Source organism: Anolis sagrei, chromosome 2, assembly GCF_037176765.1.
Source record: "Anolis sagrei isolate rAnoSag1 chromosome 2, rAnoSag1.mat, whole genome shotgun sequence".
Lineage (NCBI taxonomy): Eukaryota > Metazoa > Chordata > Lepidosauria > Squamata > Dactyloidae > Anolis > Anolis sagrei.
In genome coordinates this window covers 129271175-129285998 of record NC_090022.1, presented here as the reverse complement: position 1 = coordinate 129285998, position 14824 = coordinate 129271175, and the positions used below count along the sequence as shown (strand labels likewise).

At 45.4% G+C, this 14824-nt stretch overlaps 1 protein-coding gene across 3 annotated transcripts in view; it reads left to right on the top strand.

The window, feature by feature from the left end:
* The window catches only part of RBFOX3 (RNA binding fox-1 homolog 3), a 473759-nt gene that overhangs the window by 265028 nt on the left and 193907 nt on the right, over positions 1 to 14824 (top strand). The window lies entirely within an intron of this gene.

Here is a 14824-nt window from a genome sequence, read left to right as displayed (position 1 = left end):
GACAAGGTAAAGGTTTTCCCCAGACATTAAGTCCAGTTGTATCCGACTCTGGGGAGTGGTACTCATCTCCATTTCTAAGCTGAAGAGCTGGGAATGTCTGCAGACACCTCCAGAGTCATGTGGCCAGCATGGCTGCATGGAGCACAACTGATGGAGGAGTTCTCTTTATCTGCATCTCCAGTACCAATGAAGCTGAAAAGCCCACAGAAGCCTTTCTGCCCTGCTTTTTTTTTCCAGGCAGTACCTCCCAACTGGAATTGAGAGCTTGTTCTTACAGAATCCTCCTCTGGGAAAGTCTTCCAAGGCTATTTTCCCACTCTGCAGGATAACTTGGTGTAGTGACTCTCTTGGGCTTCATGGAGCACAAGGGAGTTACTGTGAAGATCCCTCCAGACATCTCTCAGGGCCCTTCCAGACAGACCCTATATCCCTGTTTATCTGTTTTCTGTTTATTCCAGATTATCTGTTTATCCCAGATTATCTGGCAGTGCAGACTCATATAATCCAATTTAAAGCAAAAAATCCTGGGATATAGGGCCTCTCTGGAAGGGCCCTCAAACAAGGAAATGTGCAAATGACCCGAGTGGCTCTCATGCTATCATGCAGCAGCCTTATGGAGCAAATGCCTCCTCCCAATTTCATAGTTTGAAAGAGGGTAGAATGAACTGATAAGGTACTTCTTATTCTGGAAAAAAACAAAATATTCATGGGGAGCTGTGATACCCATCCAAAAAATACAATAAAATCCAAAATACACACTGCAATTATAACTTTTTTGGGACCAGCCAGAAAGTGCAAAATAAATTATTCTAGCTTTCAAAACTCATTGGCTTCTTCTTAAAGAAAATGATGCAGAATCCCACAGAAGTAGAAACAATGAACCTGCATCTTGTTTGGGCTGTTTGCTTAAGATGGTATTTAAAGGGTTTTTGATGGAGGGTTGATACTGGCAACACATACACACGCACCATGTGAGGACTGATGACAAAGGCAGTAAAAGCCAAGTGATAAAATTTCTGTCTCCATTGACAGTGACAAAGTAAACTCCCTTTGAGATCTGGGCCATCTCTCATATTCTACAAGGAGTTTCTGAGACTGGAACAAGTGTCAATTGTTACAGATCTCTCTCTTTGGCAATCTTTTTGTTATGAAAGAATCAGCAACAGCAGAGGCCCCTCTCATTGGAGCAGGGTCTTCTGGTGCCATCTCCCATTTTATTTGTGTAATATCACCAAGGTGCATGGCATTCTCCGAAGTACAAAAGGATAATTTTGGAGGGGTTGTTTCTCATGTAGCTGCCCACCTCAACAACTTCAGATTCAGCACACTGGGGACAGGTATAACAGAGAAGAAAGGGCATGTGCTTATTTCACCTATATGGACCACAACTTGGTTACAATTGCTATACCCAGACATTTTAGATTGGTGCATGGCTTGAATCCTAGCACAATGGAATTTTGTTCCTCATTATCATAGAATCATAGAGTCGGAAGAGACCTTGTGGGCCATCCAGTTCAACCCCCTGCCAAGAAGCAGGAAAATCACATTCAAAGCACCCCCAACAGATGGCCATCCAGCCTCTGTTTAAAAGATTCCAAAGAAGGAGCTTCCACCACAGTCCAGGGCAGAGTTCCACTGCTGAACAGTCAGGAAGTTCTTCCTAATGTTCAAGTGGAATCTCCTTTCTGGTAGTTTGAAGGCATTGTTCCACGTCCTAGTCTGCAGGGCAGCAGAAAACAAGCTCCCTCCTCCCTATGACTTCCCCTCACATATTTATACATGGCCATCATGTCTCCTCTCAGCCTTCTTATCTGAGAGGAGCATGATGGGAAAGGCACGGGACTGGCCAGGGGATTGAACAGGCCTATAAAAATGTAAAGTTGGAAGGGACCTCAAGAGTCATTTTATCCAACTGTCTGCTTCTGAGGGATTTCCAGAGCTAAAACATCCAACAATTGTCCATTTGTCATGGGAACCTGGGATTTTCTTAAATTCAGCAGGTTGTGAGGGCATGTAATTTAGTTGTGCGATCTATTGGATTGACAGTATAACAGGAATTATGTGACACTTTAAAGTAAATGACATGAGGGTCTCCATAGAAATTTCCACTGTAGGAGCCATAGAACTTTTATTTTATTTTTAATAAATGAAACAAAGAGGGCCATCCCAATAGAATATTGGGTCAATTCATATGAAATTATTTTTTCCTGTCTCAGGGATATGAGGAGTGGGCAGTGTGACAGGGTATCTCCTCTGGTGAAGGCCCACCATGCAAGGCAAATACTTTGCTTGCCCCACCAGCTCCTTCTTCAAGGCGCCTCACTTGTCTCCATCTCTCCATCAGCAGCACTGCAGTCTCGCTTGCTCATCTGGGGTGAGATAATTGAGCAAACAGGCACGAGGCAGGGGACGCTGGGGCCAGTGTTAATTTAATTGAGTCGGTTTGTTCACAGCAGAATATTAACCTCTCGGGCAATAGCTTGAGAAAGAGAGAGAAAGAGTTGTACTAAAGCGCTGGTTCGGTGTGGGAGCCATACGCTGATATATCCCTGATACGATTGTCATGAAGGGACTGTGGGACAATCCTTTTGCACCCCACCCTTTGCTCTGCACTGCTGTGGTGATGCAAACATATTATTGCTGCAGCAGCCAGAGATAGATGCCACTGGAGAGAAGACTGCACATTAAATAACTCCAGTGGGACTCACTGGGATGTAAGGAATGTCTTGCTTGGAAACCTCCAGGGCTTGAAGCAGGAGGGCGGGAGTCAGAAAGGCATGGGAAAGCAGATCTTAGTTTAGGCAGAAAGAGGTAACAGTGAGAGCCTGAAGTGCTGTTGTATGGAAGAAGGGATTTCCTTTCCTCGCTCAGATTATATTGTCAAGTGAGATTTGGGGGGGGGGGGGAGTGGGGAGTGCTGTAGAAGAAGCCACTGGGCCATGACAGGCAGACTATGACTGGAAACAGTGGCAGTTTGACACAGCTTTGCATATCTGGGAAAAACTGGCCTGCTGACATAAACAAGAACTGGGATGACTGACTGTGCAATTATGTGATCCTGCAGGTAGGCCTAGCAGGGTTAGTGGGAAGGACATAGTCCAGGATTTAGGATGGTGGAGGCAGTATCACAGTTAGGCACAAGCTACTGCTTTGAGCAGAGGTCCCCAAATGAAAGTGATGATTTGGTTCATGGTCCCTCCGACTGTGGGGGGGGGGGGGGCAGAATTTATTTGTGATTGTGTGCGGGAATTAGTGTGTGCGTACATCAAGTGTGTGGCGTGATACACACCTGCTGCCACTGCTGCCATACACTTGCCACTGCTGCTCACACTTGCCCTCACCACACCTCTGTCACCGCCGACACCACACGCACGCACTCTTCACTGTTGCCAATGCACAATGCTTTTTTAATCCTTCATTTTACAGCAAGTTGTAAGAATAGTAGGAAGTGTGTGAGAATCTGATGAGTAAATAACTTCTGTCCGCATAGATAGAAGGAATGAAGTGTTTCTTTACAAGCCTCACATGTATAAGTTTTCACCCCTAAGCAAATAGGTATCTTGATCTTCTCTCTTTCTTCAAACCCCTGACCCCACTTTCTTCCAACTTGAACCTTAAGAGGACAATACTCCTCAGTATAGTGCCACCCAGTGCGCTCGACCCAGTCTTGCTGTTTCTGTCACCTGTGGGTTTGGGTTTTGCCACATCAGGGCAGTGAAATGTTTCTCAGAAGCAGTCGCTCATTCCTAGGACCACCAGGATGTATGTTTTTCCCACCCCCAGGGCCTTTCCTGAGATGAGGCTCTCATTGAAGATGACCTGTACTGGGGAGTGTCCAGGAATCATTGTCTTCCACTTGTAACCATCCCGTACCTTCCCACACGTCCTTCTTCTTTCTGTGCACATATGTACACATAGAGTGAGAGCAAGACCTGGACAGAATGGCGGCAGAGAATCTTCTGATTAGTAGTGTTGAGAGCCCTCCATCTGGAAGCCCATCCTGGCATGCCATCAAAGGCAGGACTTCCATTCGGCACTGTGGAAGAGAGCAAATAAACGGGCCACTGCAGTCATAGGGGTGAGAAGCTACTGTTCTCTGAATAACATCTTGCTGTCTTAAACCTGTTAATATCAGCCTGCCTGCAAGAACAGGAGAGGTTCAGCGTCCTGGCTGCATCTCCCCCACACTGGTGAGAAAGCAAGCCAGGAAAGGAGGCTTTAAGAACTTCTGTCTCCCAGCTACACCTTGCTATCAGCCTGCCTGCAAGAACAGGAGAGGTTCAGCGTCCTGGCTGCATCTCCCCCACACTGGTGAGAAAGCAAGCCAGGAAAGGAGGCTTTAAGAACTTCTGTCTCCCAGCTACACCTTGCTATCAGCCTGCCTGCAAGAACAGGAGAGGTTCAGCGTCCTGGCTGCATCTCCCCCACACTGGTGAGAAAGCAAGCCAGGAAAGGAGGCTTTAAGAACTTCTGTCTCCCAGCTACACCTTGCTATCAGCCTGCCTGCAAGAACAGGAGAGGTTCAGCGTCCTGGCTGCATCTCCCCCACACTGGTGAGAAAGCAAGCCAGGAAAGGAGGCTTTAAGAACTTCTGTCTCCCAGCTACACCTTGCTATCAGCCTGCCTGCAAGAACAGGAGAGGTTCAGCGTCCTGGCTGCATCTCCCCCACACTGGTGAGAAAGCAAGCCAGGAAAGGAGGCCGGGCCTCTCTTGAGCCGCTGGGTTGAGGTGGAGCGCGGAGCGCGTTGCAGCTGTTGCGGCCGCCATTTTTGGCATCTCGCCTTTCCATCGCCGCCGCCTCCCACAACCGGACCACCGCAGAGCCCTTGGGCCGAGCCAGGGCACGGAGAGCGCCGCGGCGGTTGCAGCCGCCTTCTTGGCGCCTCGCCTCACCATCGCTACTGCCGTCCCATCGCCACCGCTGCAGCGGCCGGGCCGCCTCGCCATTGCTGCCGCCTTCCATCGTGGCCACCACCATTTGGCTCGCCACCCTGTCACAGCTGCTGGAGTTCACCTGTGCTACCAGCTAACAGCGACTGTGTTGCCGTGTCGACTAATGTTGTGTAGAACTTTGTATTGATTTAGTATAGACCTCTTGTGCTGACCTCAATTAGTGTGTAGACCCTTGAGCTGGCCTAATACTGTGCAAACATCCTGTGCTGGCCTAATATTGTGCAGATCTCCTGTGCCGGCCAAATATTGTGTAGACCCTTGTGCTGGCCTTAATATTGTGTAGATCTCTATATTGTGTAGACCTCTTGTGCCGGCCTTAATATTAAGTAGACCTTGTGCTGGCTTAATACTGTGTAGACTTCTTGTGCCGGCCTTAATATTGTGCAGACCTCCTGAGCTGGCCTCCTTTGGATTGATAGTTATATATAACCATCCTTGCTGGTTAACCATTATCATCTTTCAGCACCTCATTGTTTTAAAATCTTGTATGATATTAGCACTTATACGATCAGCACTTTAACTTACTATATCATTGGACTACTATTTCATGAGTTTTAGCACCTTAGTCTTTTTAATTGTATCATCTAGCTCTGAGTGTGCTAATTATTCTGACGGTGCTAATTCACCCCCGTTTTGATTGATTATTATTGCAACCTATGTGTGACCATCTTGAATGTGCTGACCGTTCCTGATGGTTGCTAATTAATTAATCCTGATTCCATGATCAATTGGTTACTTCGTGCACTTTATTAACTGTTGTGATCTTGCACTTTATGCCATTAGCACTTTAAACTATTTCTTGTGCACTTAGCCACTATAGCACTTTAAATTCGATTGTTACAGCTAGTGCTGAATCAGGCCTCCATGACGCACTTTAATTAATATCTTGGGTCATTTAAGCCTTCGCATTTCATTGCTGCTCTACTGTGTTGTGCTAAAACATCATCTGTATTTCAACAGCATAATTCCTTGTTCCAACTGTGCTTAATAACTACGACCTATGCTATTACCTACTTCTTGGCATCTGTTAATTTGGTTGCTAATTGTATATGTAGGTAAGAAGGAATGGAATAGCACGAGGGATCTCGAATATGACCTAACGGGACTGAAGAACACGTGGAAGGCAAAGCTATGGCAAACTGAAACTGTAACATGGCATGTACACCACGATAATCCCTGGTTTATTAGTATAAGTACCAAATGCGTCATGGAGGAGGGAGAGGCTTCCGTTAACCGAGGAGCCCCCATAGAAGTCGTGGTGGGGAAGGGGAGATACGGGAAAAGGAGACCTTTAATTCGGCCTAGGGAACGGGGAACAACTTTAGTAATTCCAAACCGGTCTCCTGATACGGTAAGTAGGTGTAACCAGGATGGCGGTCCCTCGGGATTGAAAGTGGTGCTGTTGAACGCCAGATCTGTCAATGGCAAAACAACTTTCATCCAGGACTTAATCCTGGATGAACGGGCAGATCTGGCGTGCATCACAGAGACCTGGCTGGACGAAGCTGGAGGTGTAAACTTGACCCAGCTTTGTCCACCCGGGTTCTCTGTGCAGCATCAACCGAGATCCGGAGGGCGGGGAGGCGGGGTTGCAGTAGTCTATAGAGATTCCATTTCTCTGACCAGGACCCCCATCCCGCAGTCAACAAATTTTGAATGCGTCCACCTGAGGGTGGGTGACCGGGACAGTTTAGGGATTCTGTTAGTGTACCGTCCACCTCGCTGCACTACAGTCTCCCTACCTGAGCTAGCGGGGGTAGTCTCGGACCTGGCATTGGAGTCCCAACGGCTGCTTGTGCTGGGGGACTTCAATGTCCACGCCGAGGCTGCCCTAACGGGAGCGGCTCAGGACTTCATGTCTACCATGGCGACCATGGGTCTGTCCCAACAAGTATCTGGCCCCACCCACAGTGCTGGACATACATTGGACTTGGTTTTCTGTCAGGGATGGGAGGAAGGTGGCGGTGTTGAGGAGTTATCCATCTCTCCGTTGCCATGGACCGACCACCACCTGGTCAGCTTTAGACTTACTGCACCCCCTAACCTCCGCAGAGGTGGAGGACCTATTAAATTGGTCCGCCCCAGGAGGCTTATGGATCCGGAGGGATTCCTGATGGCTCTTGGGGAATTCCCCGCCACCTCGGTTGGTGATCCTGTTGATGCCCTGGTCGCTCTCTGGAATGGGGAGATGACTAGAGCAATAGACACGATCGCTCCAGAACGTCCCCTCTCAAGTAGCCGAGCTAAACCAGCCCCTTGGTTTACTGAGGAGCTGGCGGTGTTGAAGCGAAAGAAGAGGGAACTAGAGAGCGTGTGGCGTTCGGATCCGAGCGAGCCAAACCGAACACGGTTTGTGTCCTTTTTAAGGTCATATGCCGCGGCAATAAGAGCCGCTAAGAAGACCTTCTTCGCGGCCTCTATTGCGTCTGCAAAGAACCGTCCGGCTGAACTGTTCCGGGTTGTCAGAGGCCTTTTAAAACCCACCATCCAGGATGGGTGCCCTGATGACTCGGCAGCTCGCTGTGAAGCTTTTGCTCGGTTCTTCGCAGACAAAGTCGCTTTGATCCGCTCTGGACTGGATGCCACATTAACGGCAGTCTCTGAGGATGTAACACGAGCATCTGCTTGTCCGATTTTGATGGATTCATTTCAATTGGTTCAAACCGAGGATGTGGACAAGGTGCTTGGAGGAATGAGAGCTACTACATGCATCCTAGACCCCTGCCCATCCTGGCTTCTAAAGGAGGCCAGAGGGGGATTGGCCGAGTGGGTTAAGGTGGTGGTTAATGCCTCCCTTCGGGAAGGCATTTTTCCAGCCAGCTTAAAGCAAGCTGTGATAAAACCGCTGTTGAAGAAACCATCACTGGACCCCACTCAATTGGTAAACTATCGGCCTGTTTCCAATCTTCCCTTTTTGGGCAAAGTCATGGAACGTGTGGTGGCCTCACAACTCCAGGCATTCTTGGTAGACACGGATTATCTAGATCCGGCGCAGTCTGGCTTTAGGCCGGGACATGGTACCGAGACAGCCTTGGTCGCCTTAGTGGATGATCTCCGTCGGGAGCTCGACAGGGGGAGTGTGTCCCTGTTGGTGCTTCTCGACCTCTCAGCGGCCTTCGATACCGTCGACCACGGTATTCTTCTGGGACGCCTCGCAGGAATGGGCCTCGGAGGTACTGCTTTGCGGTGGCTCCGGTCATTCCTCGAGGGTCGGTCTCAGAAGGTGTTACTGGGGGACTCCTGTTCTACCCCACAACCGTTGTTTTGTGGGGTTCCTCAGGGTTCAATATTGTCCCCCATGTTGTTTAACATCTACATGAAGCCGCTGGGCGAGATCATCCGGAGTTTCGGGGTGCGGTGTCATCTGTACGCAGATGATGTCCAGCTCTGTCACTCCTTTCCACCCGCTACTAAGGAGGCTGTCGAGGTCCTGAACCGGTGCTTGGCCGCTGTGACGGTCTGGATGGGGGCGAACAAATTGAAATTAAATCCAGACAAGACAGAGGTGCTCCTGGTCAGTCGCAGGGCCGAACAGGGTATAGGGTTACAGCCTGTGTTAGACGGGGTCGCACTCCCCCTGAAGACACAGGTTCGCAGTTTGGGTGTGATCCTGGACTCATCGCTGAGCCTGGATCCCCAGGTTTCGGCGGTGACCAGGGGAGCATTTGCACAGTTAAGACTCGTGCGCCAACTGCGACCGTACCTTGGGAAGTCTGACTTGGCCACGGTAATCCACGCTCTGGTTACATCCCGCCTTGATTACTGCAACGCTCTCTACGTGGGGTTGCCTTTGAAGACGGCCCGGAAGCTTCAACTAGTCCAACGGGCGGCAGCCATGGTATTAACAGGAGCAGGGCGCAGGGAGCACACAACTCCTCTGCTGTACCAGCTCCATTGGCTACCGATCAGCTACCGAGCCCAATTCAAAGTGCTGGTTTTGACCTTTAAAGCCCTAAACGGTTCTGGCCCTACATACCTATCCGAACGTATCTCGGCCTATCAGCCCACCAGGACCCTAAGATCTTCAGGAGGAGCCCTTCTCTCCATCCCGCCTGCTTCACAGGTGCGGCTCGCGGGAACGAGAGATAGGGCCTTTTCTGTGGTGGCCCCCCGGCTTTGGAATGCCCTCCCTATTGAACTAAGATCAGCCACCTCGCTAATGGCATTTCGGAAAAATCTAAAAACTTGGATGTTCGAGCAAGTTTTTAACTAATTTCCGATGTAAGGTTATTTTGACCATGGACTTGCAACCAAGGATAACGAACTGAATTACGATTTTAACTATGAGATGTTTTCGACTTGTATTGGTGGCCCGATACTAAGTATGTTCATACTATGTATGTTTTATGTCTTGTATTTTGATATCTTATTTTATATTTTTAAGTGACTATTGTATTTTAACAAGTTGTAAACCGCAATGAGTCGCCGCACAGGCTGAGATATTAGCGGTATACAAGTGTATCAAATAAATAAATAAATAAATAAATAAAGCCGCAGATGCAATTTCTGGTTCAGCGAACAGTGGCAGTTCTGATCCCAGAGTAACTCCAGTGTCTCTGCTAAGGAATGAGGGTTTTGACTCGAACATTTGGAAATGGAGTCCAAATCAATATTGCAGCTCCTATTGTGAACCCATTTGTAAAACAGAGAACCAACTGTGTCTGCTTGCAGAAAAGAGATTTCTCTGGAATTGTCAGATCCACATCTACTTTATCTAAAATCAAGCTTCTTGGAAGATGGGCCCTGCTTTGCTTTTATCAACATTCTGCCAGTGGCTCGTAAACAGGCATGTCTCTCCCCTCTTGTGCTGATTAATTGGCCCCTGAATGTAGAAAATCTGTCTTCCTCATTTCCAATCCTAAATTATAAGGTAGCTTTGTTTCTTTCTTCCAGCCTCCCCTAAACAATTATTGTGTTGGGGTGCCAATGGGGTATCCCATGGGGCATTTTTTTTCTTCAGAAATTTTCAATATTCTTCATGAATTACAGGGTTATTCATCTTTTAATATATTTGGGTCTGAGATGAATAATGTTGATATTGGTTTATTAATTTGCCATACATAGTATCAGTCTGGTGGGTAGGATGGCGGCAAGATTCCTCGCAAAGCCACTTCTCAAAGGGATCATATGGCTCCAAAGGCCCTTTTCACTTTTTCTGTGCATATAGTAACATGGAGTTTTATCATTCTCACTGCATGGAGAAAATCATTTCTCCATTGGAGATGACAGGCAAAACCCAAAATAGTCACCTTGTTGTCTTAGACCCTGGATTGGAGTCAATAGACTAATATCTTCTTTCCAACATGCCTTTCTGGTCAGCATCCTATTGTTATTTCCATACAGTGGTCAGAGGTAACAGTACTGTATTGTCCCTTCCAGCATTGTTTGTTCAATTGTGAAAGTTAGTGGTATATGAGGGAATGCCCTCCCACTTCTGGGAGAGTAGCCCCGTAGAGTTCAGTGATTTGGAGGAGAGATGAGAAACCATTGATAGATCCTGTGATGATTCCAGAACTTTAGTAGCAGTTAACTTCACTCACAAGGAAACCTTGTACATTTCTTTAATGTTAAGTTACTACTATACAGCAAATGAAGAAAATGTGGACCAGTTCTGTGTTCAGTTCCCCGCCACCAAAAAAAAACCCCACCCCTCAACTCCCAAAAGTTCCTCCTCCCAGCCTCCAGGTCTTCCAGTCTGAGCTGGTTGATGTTACAAGGCTCCTTCCCATGCAGGGCCCCAGATGTTTTCATTCTATTTTCATTCCTCAGCCTTGACTGTGAACTCATGACATTGAGATGTTCTGGTGTCTTGAATACACCAGATACAAGTCCATGACAGACAAGAGTATTCATCTTTTTCAGTGGCCACATGTATGATGATTACATGTTGTGGCAAGCCATCAGTCCTCAGTCATTAAACCACAATTTGCAGAAGCTAGACATGAGTGGATGCCCCCTATTTACTCCCACTTCACTCTTTTGTTTGTTCAAGAAGATCAGCATACCAGGAACCCCCAGTAAATGGGACCATGGTTATCTACTAGGGCTGGGTAACCACGGAAAAAATTGTTTCTAAACTCGATTCGTTTTTAGGGGTTTTTTACGTTTCGTTTTTTAAAAGAATTCCGAAATTTTTCTTTAAAAAAGTTCGAAATATACGAAATTTCAGAAATTATGAAACAATTATGAAACAATTACGAATCGATTTGTTAATGGCAGACGCGACTGCGCAATACGCTAAAAACACCTCCAAATGGGACAGGGGGAACTTCTGAAGCTTCCCTCTCCCTCTGTTGTTCACTGTTGGTGTGATAATTTATTTTTTTATCACTAAGAAAGCAAACAACAACTATAAAACTTGCACCAGACATATGGAAGTAATAACGAAACAATTTCGAAACAATTTTGAAACGATTTCGAAACAATTACGAAATGAATTGAAAAATTCGTTTCGATTTTTAGTTGCTCCTAAATGGTTCAATATTGGTTCGTAAGCTAATTTAAATACGAAGCAATAACGAATTACGAAATTAACAAACGAAATTGCCCAGCCCTATTATCTACTCCCAAACATATCAGGATCAAGAGCCAATTTTAACCCAGAATGTTTCCCCCCAGAAATCCTGGCTTGATGTATTATAAAGGTATGCTTAAATGTAGCTTCCTAATTTGGGGAGGGCGTAGAAAACAGATAGGAGTAGAAATTAGAAGGTTACAGGGAAGTAGCCTTTTGCCCAGCACTACTTCAAATGTAGATGCTGCATCTATCCTTTTTGGCTGCTGCAAGCCTGACTTGCTTTCCACAGTGTTTACCTAGACCATGTTGGCTTGTTGCCTTATTTGTTCCCTTCTAATTGAGCAAATGTGCTGTATGCATGGAAGCTAGGCCAGCATCGACTTTGTTAGACGAGAGCATCAATAAAAGAACTGCATGTTAGGAGATTCTGCTCAGACTCTGTCAGATGAGAGGAGTTTTAAAGTTCCACTTTATTCATGATGTTTTGATTTCTTCTGCACTGGGGATGCTGACTCTGATAGATTGTGATACAGTAGCAGAACAATATAGTAATACAGCACGGTAGCTGGCATCCAGAGCAAAGGTTTGCCAGGCTTTGCATCGGATTTTTTTTTATAGTTTTGGTTTATTATGAACATTAGACTTAACTGTGGAAAGGAAAAAAATGCTTTTTTTTCTTTTCTCTAACATGTAGCTAATGCTAGTTAAATCTGATGTAATGTCAAGTGCGCACTGCAGCATTTAATAACTAGATTTGAGAGCTTTTTTGCTCCATAAACTGGCCTTTTGGTTATACTTGTTTCTAACATTGCAGTGATACTGATAACCTGATGTTACTTCAGAGTCTATATTCTTGAAAGCAATGTTCTGGTACAACAGTGAAGTGATTCAGTAGCACAGTGTGATTGATAGCTATGACTGCAGGTTATCTTGATTCTGTCTGATGTGGTGTTCCCATCGGTTCACATATCACCTTGTTGTCTGCTCTTTCCAGTATTACTTTGTTAGCATTCTGTCCTGTGTCATTGGTTCACTTGTTACAAAGTCTTTTTTGATAATCCCTCTCCTGAGAAGCCCCATAGCTTCCCTTATTGTTATGGGTGAATATCATTTGGGACCACTTTCGGAGGGGGGGGGGGCGCCCAAAATACAGTGGGCATAGGAACTAAGATACTAAACCCTTTTCCACAGGGAGTAGGATATATCCAGGTAACACGGGTTTTGTTTGTGGCCCTGTGCTCAATCGCTTTTCCTTTCTTGAGCAGTAAGCCCATTCCTTTAGTCTGTTTTGCTGATTGGCTTCCATCAGTGAGTAAATGAAATCGAGTTGTACATTAACAGCAGCATTAAAACAAAGTGTTCTTTCACCACTTAGCAAGCTTGATATTTTAATAGAATCACTTCTGTCAGGTGTGATTTCTGGATCTCTTCTTTCACCCACATTCGGCAGGATTTTTGTATCAGTACCATTCTCTTATGACAGTGGTTCTCAACCTGTGGGCCCCCAGGTGTTTTGGCCTACAACTCCTAGAAATCCCAGCCAGTTTACCAGCTGTTAGGATTTCTGGGAGTTGAAGACCAAAAACTCTGGGGACCCACAGGTTGAGAACCACTGTCTTAGGATACACCTACACAGTGGAATTAATGCAGTTTTACACCACTTTAACTGCCATGGCATAATGCTGTGGAATTCTGGGATTTGTAGCTTGGCGAGACATCATAACTCTTTGGAAAAGAAGGCTAAAAACCTTAAAAACTGTAGCCAACATGATTCCATAGCATTGATCCATAGCAGTTAAAGTGATGTCAAGCTGCATTAATTTGGCAGTCTGAAGGCGCCCTTAGTCTCAGGGGAAAGCACAGGCAAATCTCTTCAGAATAGATCTTCCAAAAAAACCAAACAAGTTCTTGGATGGGGTCACCATAAGTCAGAGTCAATTTCAAGGCATGTAACAATAAAAAGAACTTATATATTTTGCACTTCCTTGATGTTCTCATTATATGCTTGAATCAATCTTCTAATATCTATCTTGTTTCTCTATAACCTTCAGTTGGTTTACTGTTGTTGCCATTGCTTTGTTCTGTAAAAATACACCTCAGAGTAAGCAAAATGCTTAGAGACTGCCCAACCCACCTTGAGCCCCTGACCATCAGCACCTTAAAAACAGGTGGAAGGAAGTAATTTCTGCTCTCTGCTTTTAATCAGTTATCATCTTCACTAAGAAAGATATAATACATACTAAACTGGGAAGCACAATTAACCACAGAAAAAGACATTTTATCACACTTTTATCGAAGCTTTAATGAACACATAAAGAAGCAGAGGGATCTGTGGATTAGATGTGGCAGGAGGGGAGAAAGAGAATAGACCAGCTTGGGGTTTGAAGGGGGGAGATCTCACTGTAAGGCCCCAGGTTTTGCTAAACATCCTGATGGATTAATAAATGAGCTTCACAATAAAGAGACAAGCAGGGGAGCTATGAGATATTTCATGCAGCTGAGAGGGTTGAGCAGAGAGATCCCAGGACTTCTTTCTAAACCTGTGGAGCAATTTGATTCTGAATCACTCTTGTACAAAATCCACAAAGGCTACGTAAAACACACAACGCTGGAAGCCAAGTGGGAGAGGATTGCTAAGCGCTGAAAGCAAAGGCTATTATGAATAATAACAGTAATAATAATTTTACATTACAGTTGTGCCTAGAGAGCTCCCAATTCTTTTACACTGTAACTTACATTGCAATTTGTATTGTGTACTTGGATCTGGGTATCGTTTTAAAGTATATTTCTGTTAAAAACAAAAAACAAAAAAAGTATCCTGAATCACTACAGCATGTAATAAAATAAATACAAATTTCAGTTCATCATGGGTGATGTATGATCAGATGGGCAGGATTCAGTCTGAAGATTTTATAATTGTCCAATTACAGTCATTCTGGTAGTTTAATGCTTCCTTAGGGCCTGTCCCTTCAAACTTGTACCATTTGTAAATGAACATTGAGCACTAGGACTGTGCTACCATTTCTAGAAAAAATGGGATCTTGCCACTCTGTACTGTTAATCCTTAAAGCTTTTGCTTGAGTTTTTCTCTTGCAAATTCCGTGAAACAAAAAGCCAAACCATGCAATCAGAATTTTACATTGAAATCAGATTAGTATGTTAATGGAAAAATTAAAATGAACTCAGCTTTCAAAGTGGAACTGTTTTTGCTGCAGGTTGTATCTTTGTTGCCTTCATTCTGATTATCAGTAGGATATTTTGACTGATAATGAAGGAACCTATCATGTAAGATCTGTTTTGGTGAAAATAAATAAGAATGTGAGAGGCTTACTGGTTCAGATCAAGAGCTTCTA